Source organism: Palaemon carinicauda, chromosome 25, assembly GCF_036898095.1.
Source record: "Palaemon carinicauda isolate YSFRI2023 chromosome 25, ASM3689809v2, whole genome shotgun sequence".
Taxonomy (NCBI): domain Eukaryota; kingdom Metazoa; phylum Arthropoda; class Malacostraca; order Decapoda; family Palaemonidae; genus Palaemon; species Palaemon carinicauda.
Genome location: NC_090749.1, coordinates 66,757,348 through 66,771,727, shown reverse-complemented (window position 1 = coordinate 66,771,727; position 14,380 = coordinate 66,757,348).

Below are 14,380 nucleotides of genomic sequence, written 5' to 3'. Positions count from 1 at the left end.
GTTCTGTTTGAGCTCCAATTTATTCTTTCTTAACCTACGCCAAACAAGGATGTTAACGGCGATAAATATCATTAACGTAACGCTGATTGCTGCTAGTAACACGTAGAAACGACGTTCTGCATAAGTCGGTGTCAGTTAATTTCATCAACCGCTTAGCCGCAAGTGCATTGTATGGGAGAGGTAAAGATGGAATTGTAATCGACCACGTAAAGTTTGCGAAGTAGGCCCGTTCTCTGATGATAGTCTTGATTCCACGGACCATGTAATTCAGGGACGTACCGATACAACCATCTGCTGCAACGAAGATTTGGGAATAGGACGTGGATCCGTCCGGGCATGATACATGGGAGCCGGCCTTGTCGTATCGTATCCACCAGCCGTTGTTCAGTCTGCAATTGAACTTATTATCGTCAAAGGGATAAAGCTTTTTCAGACAATTTTCATGTGTATGGGAGAGAGCACCGTCTAGCACTATACCTAACTCATATGAATCCATTGAGTTTTAATGGAATTCAAAGGAGTCAGCTGTACATATTTTTTTATTCGTTGCGTCTGAACAGTGAGGTAATTGATTGAAGTCTTTAATGACCATATATGTTTCCTTGTCGGGGAAATCAATACGTGTCCTGTCAAACTGGATATTACTGGATTTGAGTGATTCGTCATGAAAGTCGGAAATGGTGATATCCTGTAAGATTGCCAGGCATCGGAAGAATCAATGGGAATTGTAATCATAATCCTGTGATTTTCAACGCTTACTGTAATTAGGCTGTAATAAAATTCTAACCTACGTGCGTCTAACAAAGGAACATAACCTAATTTTTCCTGTCCGTTCTCCACAATTAACGTTGAGTCTCTTATTGGCAGCAAATGTGGTGACAGTACACCTTTAGTCGCTAACGTGATAGCTTCCACATAGTCTTTTGATTTCTCAATGAAATGTGCAATTCTAATTTGTATATGATCTATTTTTGCCAACAAATCTTGTACTTCCATACTCTGACTGATATTACTAAAATGTTCGTTTACCAAACTCATAATTTCATTGATTGAAGGTAACTGATTCCTTAGTTCTTACATAATCAATTCATTTTCATGAGTCAAAAACTCAATTTTCTTATTTTGATTACTAATCTTAAGACGATTGGAAATTCCTAAGCCTGAACATGCAATAGAACCAAAGATGTTTAGTGCAGCAAAAATAAACGGGTTACGTTTCTCAAGATTATCGTGTCTTAATGTCCACATCAAAAGGTCACGAGCCAAAGATTCTGCCTCGTAAGTCTTATTTTGCAAGTCGTCAGATAGCATCTCTGCAACTTTTAGTGTCGATGCAAGCGAACTCTCTGTATTAAAAGGAAAGTGTCTTCTATGCATTTCATTTAATAAAACAGCAAACCTTGAAATGGTGCTCTTTAAGCTAGTGACGTCATTCTCTGGGAGAAAAATTGCTTGCATACGTACTTCAACAACTACGCTACTTGATGTAATAAAAACGTCTTCTTGTCTTTCTATTATAGTGCCATATTTAAAATCTATACTTTTAGTTTTAGAGCTCATCCCACACGAGAAAAATGTCTGAGCGAACAATATCACTCCTAACAATAAAAACTTCATCTTGGCAACCTGTAATGAGAAAAATATATGTAATTACTCCCGTATTAAGAAGAAAAAACTTTTAACATATAATGTTCACAAAAATAAAAAAAATAAAAATCTTTCCCTCACTTCTTTTCCTCTTATTTTGATTTCTTACGTGAGCCAATGCTACGATTCTCTCATCAGTGGGTTAGGATACATTTTGAACTCTAAACCTATTGGCCGTTAATGTTTCCAAAATGTTAAATGGGCCTTCAAACTTAAGTGTTAGTTTATAATTGAGTCATTTACGTACATTTATCTGTATGTATACATTATCACCCACGGTATATGTTTTAGTTGGCTTCGCTATTTTATCCTGATTCCTTTTCATTATGATTTGTGATTCTTCTAAATTCTTTCGAAGGATATCAAAACGACTTTTGCTTGCATTTATACATTCTTTTAAAGGATTTGATAAATTAGTTGTAGGCGTAAATACATGGAAAGGCGTTCTAACTGGGGTACCATACAATGCCTCGAGCGGTGACATTTTAATTGATATATGATATGAATGATTCAGAGTACTCAGTACCGCAGGTATTGCAATATCCCAGTTGGGGTTCTGATCCCCCTAGTGTTACTCTTAATATGTTTAAAACCTTCCTATTCGCTCCTTCCACTAGCCCATTTGACTCTGGGTGATAGATCATAGTACTGATTTTCTTTATGCTAAGGAATTCACACAATGAGGTAAGAAAGTGATTATTAAATTCTCCACCCGAGTCTGAGATTATCATGTGTGGAATTCCATGTTTTCAAATGTAACACTCGTAAAACTTCCTAGCGCATTCAATCGCAGTTTTAGTTTTAAGCGCTATTAGTTCTGTATATCGAGACAAAGCATCTACAATTACTAAGAGGTGCTTATTTCCTCTGTCTGACTCGTAAAATCCTGTTAATAAATCTAAATGTATCCTTTCAAAGGGTTGATTGGGCATGGGATAAGCCCCTAGGGTGACAGGTGTTTTCGTGTGCCCTTTGTTTTCCTGACAAGTGCGACAATTAGCTATGTGTTTTTTTATATCTGTAAGCATCGTATGCCAATAAAACAATGATTTGGCTTTCTGTGACATTAATGAGAACCCCAGGTGTCCATGCAATGGGTTTGCATGCAACCAATTTAGGACAATGGATATAAGTGAGATTGGTACAATTACCTGGTCATTAGTCACATGTGGTGTATTGCGGGTTTTCCTTGTCACGGTTCTACACAGAATATTGTTTTTTATTATATAATTCTGCTGCGTATACTTTATATATTTCTTTTCCTTATGATTGTCTTTCAAAGCATTTATAATTTTTTCTAATTTCTGATCTTTTCTTTGCTCAGTCTGTAATAATTCAGCACTCCAGCCCAGATCTTTTTGTTCAGATATCGTTTTAACAATAGGCATGGATGTTGATATATCTATTAATTCAGCTAAAGGCTCCGTACAATATGACACGGGGTTGCATGATAATGCATCAGCAATGATATTTGCTTTCCCTGGTAAATACCCGATTCTCGCGCCAAAGTCTTGAATGATCAAATGCCACCGAGTTTGTTTGGGGCTGTGGCTGAAGCCTTTAAAGAAGACGGTTAGTGGTTTATGATCAGTGAGAACCTTAACGGGATAACCGTATAATATGAACTTAAAATGCACTAGTGAATTAACAATAGCTAGCCCTTCCTTGTCTATTACTGCATGCTGTACTTACTTTCGGAAGTTCTCAGTTTTCGAGAATAAAAAGCTATCGGGAAAATTTTTTTTTCATATTGCTGAAGCAATACCCCACCTACTCCTAAGTCTGTGGCGGCTGTTGCAATGAAGAATTCCTCACTGAAGTCAGGAAATTTTAAGATAGGAGAACTACACAGTTCATCTTTCAAGGTATTAAATACCTGTTGATGCTGCTCAGACCATAAGATCAGTTAGGGGAGGGGCTATTATCGAATAATTGCGTATAAAACGCCTGTAATATCCACTACAACCCAGAAATTGCTGTATTCCCTTGACATTAGTAGGTATCGGAAAGTTATGGATAGCCGACACCTTATCATGGACTACTTTAAGACCTTGGCTAGACACCGTAAAACCCAAATAGACTAATTCTGTTTTGAAAAATTCACACTTACTAATCTTTACTCTTAAGTTATGTTGACTTGGTCTCTGTAGTACTAGTTCTAATTTACGTAGATGTTCTTCTAAGGTATTGGAAAAGATTACAAGGTCATCCATATAGGCATGCAATATATCCCCTAGTAAGTCTCCAAACACTATGTTAATCATTCTTGTAAATGTTATGGGAACACAACGTAAACCAAAAGGCATCCATAAAAATTCATAATGTCCCCTGGCTGTGCTGAAGGCCGTGTATGGGATACTATTTTCTTCTAATGATATCTGGTGAAAGCCTTTAACTAAGTCCAAACTGGTAAAATATTTATTCTGACCTAACAAAGATAAAATATCGTCAGTACATGGCACTGGGAATCAATCAGGGATCGTCTCCTCATTTAGGCGACGGAAATCTACGCAGATACGCCATGTTCCATTTTTTCGGTACAACTATTAATGGAAAATTATAAGGGCTGTTCGATTTCCTAATGACTCCTTCTTCTAGCATTTTACCTACTTCATCATTTATTTCATTCTGGAATTTCATAGGGAGTCTGTACGAGGGTACATAGATAATTGTCTGCTTGTCCTTTAACCTTATTTGATGCTCGATCACATCTGTTTTTCCTAAGGATCCATCCGTAGTGGAAAAAACATCATGATACTCAGTTAAAAGTCCAAAAAAATTCTTCTGAATTTCTTCTTCTTGAATGTCTTTACTAATTTTATTTTTAATAGATTGCAAAAGGGATTCATCCGCAACCGATTAAGCGTGATTGATTTCAGCAACGGTAAGAATACGATGTTTATAAAATTCTACATCCAAGATATGTTGATTTTTGTGAATTACTAAAGTGGTATTTGAATGATTACAGACTTCAATATTACATTGTTGATGTGACCAATACTGTATAAAAAGCTTGTGTGACGGACAATCCGTTAGTTTTCAAAGTGTCGGAAAGGATTAATATTTCAGATCCCGGTAACGTTTTCTTTATTTGCACTATCAAATTCGAAATTACGTTCGGCTCGATAGATTGCGTGCAAGATGATATTACGGGTGAACGAGAATTCTGTTGGGTTGCGTATATTATTTCTTTATTAGTGAGACAAGTTATTGGTTCTTCAACGTACGTCACTGTTTTATTTGTTGTCTCCTTTTTATCCAAAACTGATTTTAAGGTATTAGAAGAATTATAGAATTTTCCTTTGATATACACACCGTGCTTGGCAGGGGCTAAGATAATGTTTTGATTGCTCATAGATGGGTATCCTATAATTACAGCTGGATACATATCAACGCTTTGTACAACAACAAATGTATCGGCAAACGTGCGCTTACCGACCTTGAACTGAACATGAGTTACGCCTAATACATTTAATTCATTATTTCCTATACCCGAGAGTCTTACTCCGGAGTTTTCTATAGGGAAGTTCAAAAACAACAAATGATGTGTCCTAAAATCCATGATATTACGTGGACTACCAGAGTAAAAAAATAATGTAAAGGATCGGTGTTCTAAATTTACAGCATATAATGTTGGTTGTAACTCATTTTGGCTTATTATTGTATGAATTCGTTGCAAATCTACGGGAGCATGCACTGATTTATTTAATTCAGCCGTATGTTTCATAGGAAAATCTACTGCCTCACAATGATCTGATAAAACATTAAATGGATTATTCAATACTACTGATGTTGATATGAAGGACCTTGACCCAACATCACTCTCTTCCCCACTGGAGTAAATTATGTGGTATTTGCTTTGCTTTGCACATTCTGAAAATTAGTCTGACCTTGCGAGTTCTGGTTTGACGACCCAAGATCAGCGTTATTCGAACAACTATTTGTTTGTTTCTGATTTTGAACTACATTGACGTTTGGCTGTTTCTTCTTATTGAACAGAGGATTTTTCTTTTTATTTCCATATGGAACTGACTGTGGAATTGACTGTTTATTCATAGGATTCTGTTGTCTTACGCGAGTAGCACTGACTATATGAATAAGTAGAACTATTATGTAATGAACAAATCTCGTTCTGCAGTATGCAATCAAGTGACCTTGACGTTTGCAATTATAACACGTCATTCCTGCAACCTGACTATTATGAACTACGTTTACTTGTTGTAGCTTAGTTTCATTCTTTGCAAAAACTTGTGTAAACACGGGATCAAGATCAGGACACTTAGACATATGTTTCTTTATCTGTTTATATACATCCAATTCCATACTTGCTGGCGTTAACTTTTTATCAAAACACCGCACTAAACCTTCAGGCAACATAAGTGTCATGCAAGTTAAATACATTAATCGTAAGAAATCTTTCACGGAGATGTTATCTCTAGTAACCCAAGTGGAATTACCTAAAATATCTTGATACTCGTTTAGCCTATCGGCAATGAGAGCTGCTCTCTCAATAACATTAAGCCGAGTCATAGTGGCTTGATTAAGTGTATTTCTTAAATGTTAAAACTACATCTAAGGCTTCCTCACCTCCATAGACCGCACGTAGCCTAACTTTGAAATCATCCCATGTAACTGCCTCTTGAAATGAAACTCCCCTTAAGTACGCACTCGCATCTCCTTTAGAAAAGTCTATAAAACTTTAAGCTTCTTGTAATTTTACAAATGGGTCTATAATCTGTTTAGCATTTAAATGGGCATCGACGGATGAAATCCAAGACTCCACATTCTGAGGCAAGAACCCATTAACCCGACCTTGAAAAGGAAGGATTGCAGAGCCATCATTTACTAGTGTCACAATGGAAGGGGGGGTTACCATGTCCTGGGGTTGGGTTACTCGGTTCAGGGGTGGGGCTCACAGGAGGCGTCATGTTTACTGTACTTCTTTTTCTATCTCTATGACTCCTTGCAATCATATCAAAATATCTATATGAATACATACGTCCACTGCGTAAACGCATAAGCACTAAATGATAAAGATTATAACAAAATCCCCCAAAACAATGATACTAATATAAAGATATTTCCCGAGAACTTCTGAAAGAAACCGGAATTAGCAGAGAGAAAAAAAAATTCTAGACGAGAATTCGAAGTTGAATACAGTTTCCTCAAATGAAAGAAAATTAAAGATTAGCAAACAACTCACCCCAGCAATAATGGACGATTGACTCGTGATAACTACACTTCACTGTCTAAAACTGAAATGAATAAAGAAATGTACTTAGCTTCGGTTTATATGGGCGTAGGGTGATGTCGTCATTTCCTCTCTCTCTCTCACTGGATTGTTTCTTCTTATTGATGTTTGGGTGAAGGTTTTCGGTCCGATTTCCGTTGAATGTAGTGCTTCCTGGATATGTTTCTTCAATGTTTAGTAAACGTTGAATGTCAGTCCTTGGTTTTCTTAGGATGTTGATTGAAGATCCAGTTCCTCAGTTTGTATAACATTTATTTGTTGGTATTAAATGTTTTCACTTCTTCGGTGGACGTAGATACTTAGTCAAAATTGTAGATTCATTACTGTTGATTTCTTGAAGATCTTTCTCTTGTTCTTAGAGTTTTATTCGCTGCCACCATTTATTGGTGTGATACTGTTATTAACACACATTCGGGTTCCCGTCATATGTCATCTTCAGTGTGTTGTATATTAGACTTGGTATGTTACATTTTCAAGTAAGTCTAGGTAAGTTAACTTCAAAATAGTTTACTCTTTAAAAACAGTTATTAACATCTCCATCACAGGAGTATAGATGGTTTGGTCGGATGACCATTCCGTAAGACATCTAAGTAAGAACTACTACAAATATCCATATTGATGTTAAAGTCTAATTAGTTATTTCAGCACTTAATGATTTATTGTAAACACATCATTAATACCGGAAGGTACTTAGTTCCGTTCAAGAGACAACTCTTTCTCACGGCTTGGTTGTGTTTACTCTTCATGAAAAAATTTTGCATTACTGAGGTTTGGCATTCGCATCCTGTTTATGACATGGCTATGGCATTTCTCACACTCTCCTACTTCCACAGTGACCTCTTGGGTCATGTGTTTTAAACATGTAATTATATATATATTACATATATAGATAAAAAATAAAGTAATAAAACACAGCAAAATAGAAATAATAGCAATGCAAAATGTAATTGAGGCGAATATTGCCAAGTGCAACGCAAGGCAATTTGCAGTATGTTACGCAGCCGTCTTCCTTCTAAGAATGCACACAGACGATCACATTGTACGCGCACACACACGCACACCCTCGCACCTTAGCCCACATAAAAGAAACGGGCGCACAATCGTCCGATGTTATTCCGAAATCGAAGGAATTTTCACCTTTAAAACGACATTTTTTTTTTTTTTGCATTAATGGAGTTTGCTTTTATTTATCCTTTTCCTCAATCTCTTTAATGATTTTCATGTTTGGTATATGCGCGACATGCACACACAAATATACTGTATATACATATATAAATATATACATATTTATGCATAGATTTATATACAAATACACAGACACACTCACACACACACACACACACACACACACACACACATATATATATATATATATATATATATATATATATATATATATATATATATATATATATATATATATATATAATCTATAAGCACTATATATATACATATATATATATATATATATATATATATATATATATATATATATATATATATATATATATATATATATATATATATAATCTATAAGCACTATATATATATATATATATATATATATATATATATATATATATAAAAAACACTTAAATTCATATAAACACACGTTTTACATAAAACTGTTGATGCAAAAGGGGCCTATAAAGCTGAATTCACTCAGCATCAGGAGCAAAGAGACAAGCGAGAAATTATGTTTAAGAAACGAGCTTATGCTACAATACTAACTCATATTTACAAGTCTGAAGAAAACTGATAATAGACTTCAAGGTCCCTATACGACCAAATCCTATTATATGCTTTAAAAGTAAGTATTGCAAAAACTTACCTACATACTTACATAAATTTTCAAGATTTAAAAGATCACTTTACTAACAAAACACTTTACAAGAATTTTAGGGGCAAGTCTTTAAAAATTGGAATTGACTTTCCAATCACCCCTATATAATAAAAAGCTTTATATATATATATATATATATATATATATATATATATATATATATATATATATATATATATATATATATATATATATATATATATATATATACTGTCCCGCTATGCAAAATTACCCAATATACAGTGCTAGATCTCTCCTTGTTCCTCGAGCAGGGGGAGAGGAAGTATTCATAACCTGGTAAGAGGGACTACCCTGAGAGGTACACTCGGAAACCACGATCTCCCTCAAATTACCGAAACTCTTGTGTTGTAGTTAGGAAAGGGGGAGGGGGAGGGAAGGATTGAATCTCGTTGTACAGGTGTGCATATCGACTTAGCTGTCCTCTTTGACGGGTCGGATACACTAGTATATCATATCGTTTCACTTCAATATGAAATTATTTAATATTATATATTATATATTATATATCAACATATAAATAATACAGAAAGCGTGACTGATTATCAATCAATTTATTCTTTTGATAAGTCTGGTGTTTACCCAGTTTTCATCATCCCCCTGGCTTGTGTGGATTGGTGATGGTGGGAAACTTTAATAAGATGTTTCACGGCAAGTCAACTTAGAATGGGTGGCCCTGACAAGTACAACAAAAAACCCTTCACCACGTTAACATATCCCAACTGAGAAATATATATGTAAGAAATATATATGTATATGTATATATATATATATATATATATATATATATATATATATATATATATATATATATATACATATATATATATATATATATATATATATATATATATATATATATATATATATATATATATATATATATATATATATATATACATATACCAAAGGCACTTCCCCCAATTTTGGGGGGTAGCCGACATCAACAATGAAACAAAAAAAAAAGGGGGACCTCTACTCTCTACGTTCCTTCAGCCTAACGAGGGATTCAACCGAGTTCAGCTGGTACTGCTAGGGTGCCACAGACCAACCTCCCACATTATCCACCACAGATGAAGCTTCATAATGCTGAATCCCCTACTTCTGCTACCTCCGCGGTCATCTAAGGCACAGGAGGAAGCAGCAGGGCCTACCGGAACTGCGTCACAATCGCTCGCCATTCATTCTTATTTCTAGCATGCTCTCTTGCCTCTCTCACATCTATCCTCCTATCACCCAGAGCTTTCTTCACACCATCCATCAACCCAAACCTTGGCCTTCCTCTTGTACTTCTCCCATCAACTCATGCATTCATCACCTTCTCTAGCAGACAACCATTTTCCATTCTCTCAACATGGCCAAACCACCTCAACACATTCATATCCACTCTAGCCGCTAACTCATTCCTTACACCCGTTCTCTCCCTCACCACTTCATTCCTAACCCTATCTACTCGAGATACACCAGCCATACTCCTTAGACACTCCATCTCAAACACATTCAATTTCTGTCTCTCCATCACTTTCATGCCCCACAACTCCGATCCATACATCACAGTTGGTACAATCACTTTCTCATATAGAACTCTCTTTACATTCATGCCCAACCCTCTATTTCTTACTACTCCCTTAACTGCCCCCAACACTTTGCAACCTTCATTCACTCTCTGACGTACATCTGCTTCCACTCCACCATTTGCTGCAACAACAGACCCCAAGTACTTAAACTGATCCACCTCCTCAAGTATCTCTCCATTCAACATGACATTCAACCTTGCACCACCTTCCTTTCTCGTACATCTCATAACCTTGCTCTTACCCACATTAACTCTCAACTTCCTTCTCTCACATACCCTTTCAAATTCTGTCACTAGTCGGTCAAGCTTCTCTTCTGTGTCTGCTACCAGTACAGTATCATCCGCAAACAACAACTGATTTACCTCCCATTCATGGTCATTCTCGCCTACCAGTTTTAATCCTTGTTCAAGCACTCGAGCATTCACCTCTCTCACCACTCCATCAACATACAAGTTAAACAACCACGGCGACATCACACATCCCTGTCTCAGCCCCACTCTCACCGGAAACCAAGCACTCACTTCATTTCCTATTCTAACACATGCTTTACTAACTTTGTAGAAACTTTTCACTGCTTGCAACAACCTTCCACCAACTCCATATAACCTCATCCCATTCCACATTGCTTCCCTATCAACTGTATCATATGCTTTCTCCAGATCCATAAACGCAACATACACCTCCTTGCCTTTTGCTAAATATTTCTCGCCCCCTGTGGCTGCGGGGGCATATAAAAATTAGAATAGCACCAACGTTATCCCTGCGTGTCGTAAGAGGCGACTAAAAGGGACGGGACGAGGGGGCTGGAACCCCCTCTCCTGTATAAAAATCCTACGAGACATCGACATATATATATATATATATATATATATATATATATATATATATGGGTCTAGGACTTTTCGTCTAAAGCACTTTTGTCTAAAGCCCTTTCGTCTAAAGCACTTTTGTCTAAAAGGATTTTGGTCTAAAGGCACTTTGGTCTAAAAGCTCTTTGGTCTAAAGGCACTTTGGTCTAAAAGCACTTTGGTCTAAAAGCGCTTTGGTCTAAAAGCACTTTCGTCTAAAATACATAAAATGCATAGAAAGGTAAAATGATAACAAGTCAAAAGTAATAAAAATATTTTATTAAGATATAAATTCATATGATTAAAGATAAAATCTTAACTATTACAAGAAAAGTCATTAATAATACTAATAATGCAATACAAAAAATTGGTTAAAGATAAAATTTTTACTATTATAAGAAAACTAATTAAAAATACTTATAATGCAATACGAAAAGTTGCGAAATAAAAACAAGTAAAAATTTATAAAAACGTAAATAAGAGACAGTATTTAAAAAGAACTCAAATTATGTGTAATGCTTCTGAGGTGATCCTCCAATAAACGATTCTGGTAATCTGCAACAACATTGTAAATTCTTTGCTCTCTTCTTGCTACTTTGGTATTTTTTTTTTTTGGGGGGGGGGTTGTTTGCTCCTACGGTAAGTTAAGAAATTCTTGTTTTGATGATTTGTTCTTCTCTTCTTAGAGCATCCAGAACATTATATAGATTTGAATGAGATCGAACTAATACACCAAATCGTCCATGCCATGCTTCAACTGAATTTATCGTACGAGCGTTACCTGCGAGTGTAAGTTCATAAACATTCCATTCATGTACTGAAAATAATGGCTTGGACCGTCTTCCATTTCGTCTTTGCATCCCGTTTACAAAAGTATTGTCTATGGATTCAATAAACGGCAATGCATTTTCTGGTACTTCTTGTTTTAAACATTGCATTCCTCTTGGTATATCATCAAAAGGCAGAAAGTCCAGAGCATTTTCTAAAAGTGCATACAACATCTTAACATAAATTTCTTCCGATTTCCCTGGTAGTAAAGCAAAAAGAAGTGGATGTATTTCCCCGTGGATTTCGGCATGAATTGTGTATATTTGATAAAAGATGTTTGGACACGTTTCAAAAGTGCCCTCAGCAAACCAGTGCTTTGAGGATCCCAACTTTTGCAATGATGATGGGCCGCAAAGATCAAAACTCTATCCTCATCGTCTGATCCATTATCATGTAGCAACCAGTTTTCTTCTCCCAATGTTATTCTAAACCTACCTTGCACATCTACATCGGCTAATGATGTCGGAAGCTTGGGAAATTGTTTACTTCTAAATTTCCGAACATTTCGAGTCATAGAAACAGTGGTAGGAAGCAGCGGCTGGGAACATTCAGGAACCTGACTGTTTTGGTTCCGTTATTCCTCGTGTAATAATAACCATTGTAACATAGTTTATCTTTTCCTCGCGTGGTTTTAACGAAGTTTATAGTAGTTTTCATTTTGGGGGTTCGAGCTGAAACTAAATAACCAAGAAAGTATTTAAACCAAAAAAAAACTTAACGAGGAAGAATGGTTATTACCCGAAATTCCTTTATGCCAAATTAGTCATTAGGTAAAAGAAAATTCCCCAAAAAAAATTATTTAGCCGAATATACTTTTAGACCAAATCTCTTTTAGACGAAAGTGCTTTTAGACTAAACTGTTTTTAGACTAAAATGCTTTTAGACCAAAGTGCTTTTAGACCAAAGTGCTTTTAGACTAAAGTGCCTTTAGACGAAAATGCTACAGACGAAAGTGCTTTAGACGAAAGTGCTTTAGACGAAAGGGTCGTATCCCATATATATATATATATATATATGAGAGAGAGAGAGAGAGAGAGAGAGAGAGAGAGAGAGAGAGAGAGAGAGAGAAACTACTTAAATGGAAATCTTAAAACCAATAAGAGTATTTCATTTGCATTATTTCACCATTAGTCCCCACCACACATTTTTCTGAATATAAATTGAATAAAAATGTGTATACAAAAACTGTATTTTATATATATATATATATATATATATATATATATATATATATATATATATATATATATATATATTGTATACATATATATGTATATATATATATATATATATATATATATATATATATATATATATATATATATATATATATATATATTATATACATATATATATATATATATATATATATATATATATATATATATATATATATATATATATATATATATACATATATATATATAGCAGTAATTATTATCATTATAATTATCACTATTATCTAAGCTAGAAACCTAGTTGGGAATGGAGATACAATCCCAAGGCCTCTAAAATGGAAAATAACCTATTGAAGAAAAGAAATTAGGAAATAAATTAAATAAACATGAGAAACATTTATAATATATATAAATTAACTTGAAAACAGTAGTTAGGAACTCTTTAACAAGGTCATTCTAAAAATTGTAACAAGCATGCAACATCTTTGAGAATACAAACTACAATATAAAATTTAAAACATGAAATATAGTGCAAATATTTGCACCACAGAGCGAAGATATCCTTAACAACAGTTAAATGTTTTAGTTGTTAGATTTGGTGCAATAAAACCAAATATTGTGACAGTCCAGGGGAAGATAAATACACTTAAAGTAATAAACATTTTGAATGACGTCAAGGTTAATAAAAAGGTTGGTGGTTGGCTTAAGCTAACATGGTCCCTGGCCTTAAAATAGACCACTAAGGTCCCATGTTAGTATAAGTTTAATAAAGAGATAAAGGATATAATTAGTTTTAGTAGATCTGTAGAATCTGCCCAAGAGGTAAAGAGATAAACAGAAACTTTGGAATAATGACCAAATTAATGTTCGAAGAATAATCTAAGAATGAAGGGTATAAAATAAAGAAATTTAATTCATAATATCCAACAATCAACTTAAAAGAGTACCCACTATTTTTTTCATTATTTTTGTGTGTATTGTGACTTTTCCCAACTACCACTATTGGTAATATTATTATTACTAGCTAAGATAGAACCATAGTAGGTAAAAAAGGATGCTTTAAGCCCAATGGCTCCAACAGGAAAAATAGCCCAGTGAGGAAATTAAATATGAAAGCAGACAGAGTAGGGTGCCTGAGTATACCCTCAAGCAAAAAAACTCTAACCCAAGGCAGTGGAAGACCATGGTAC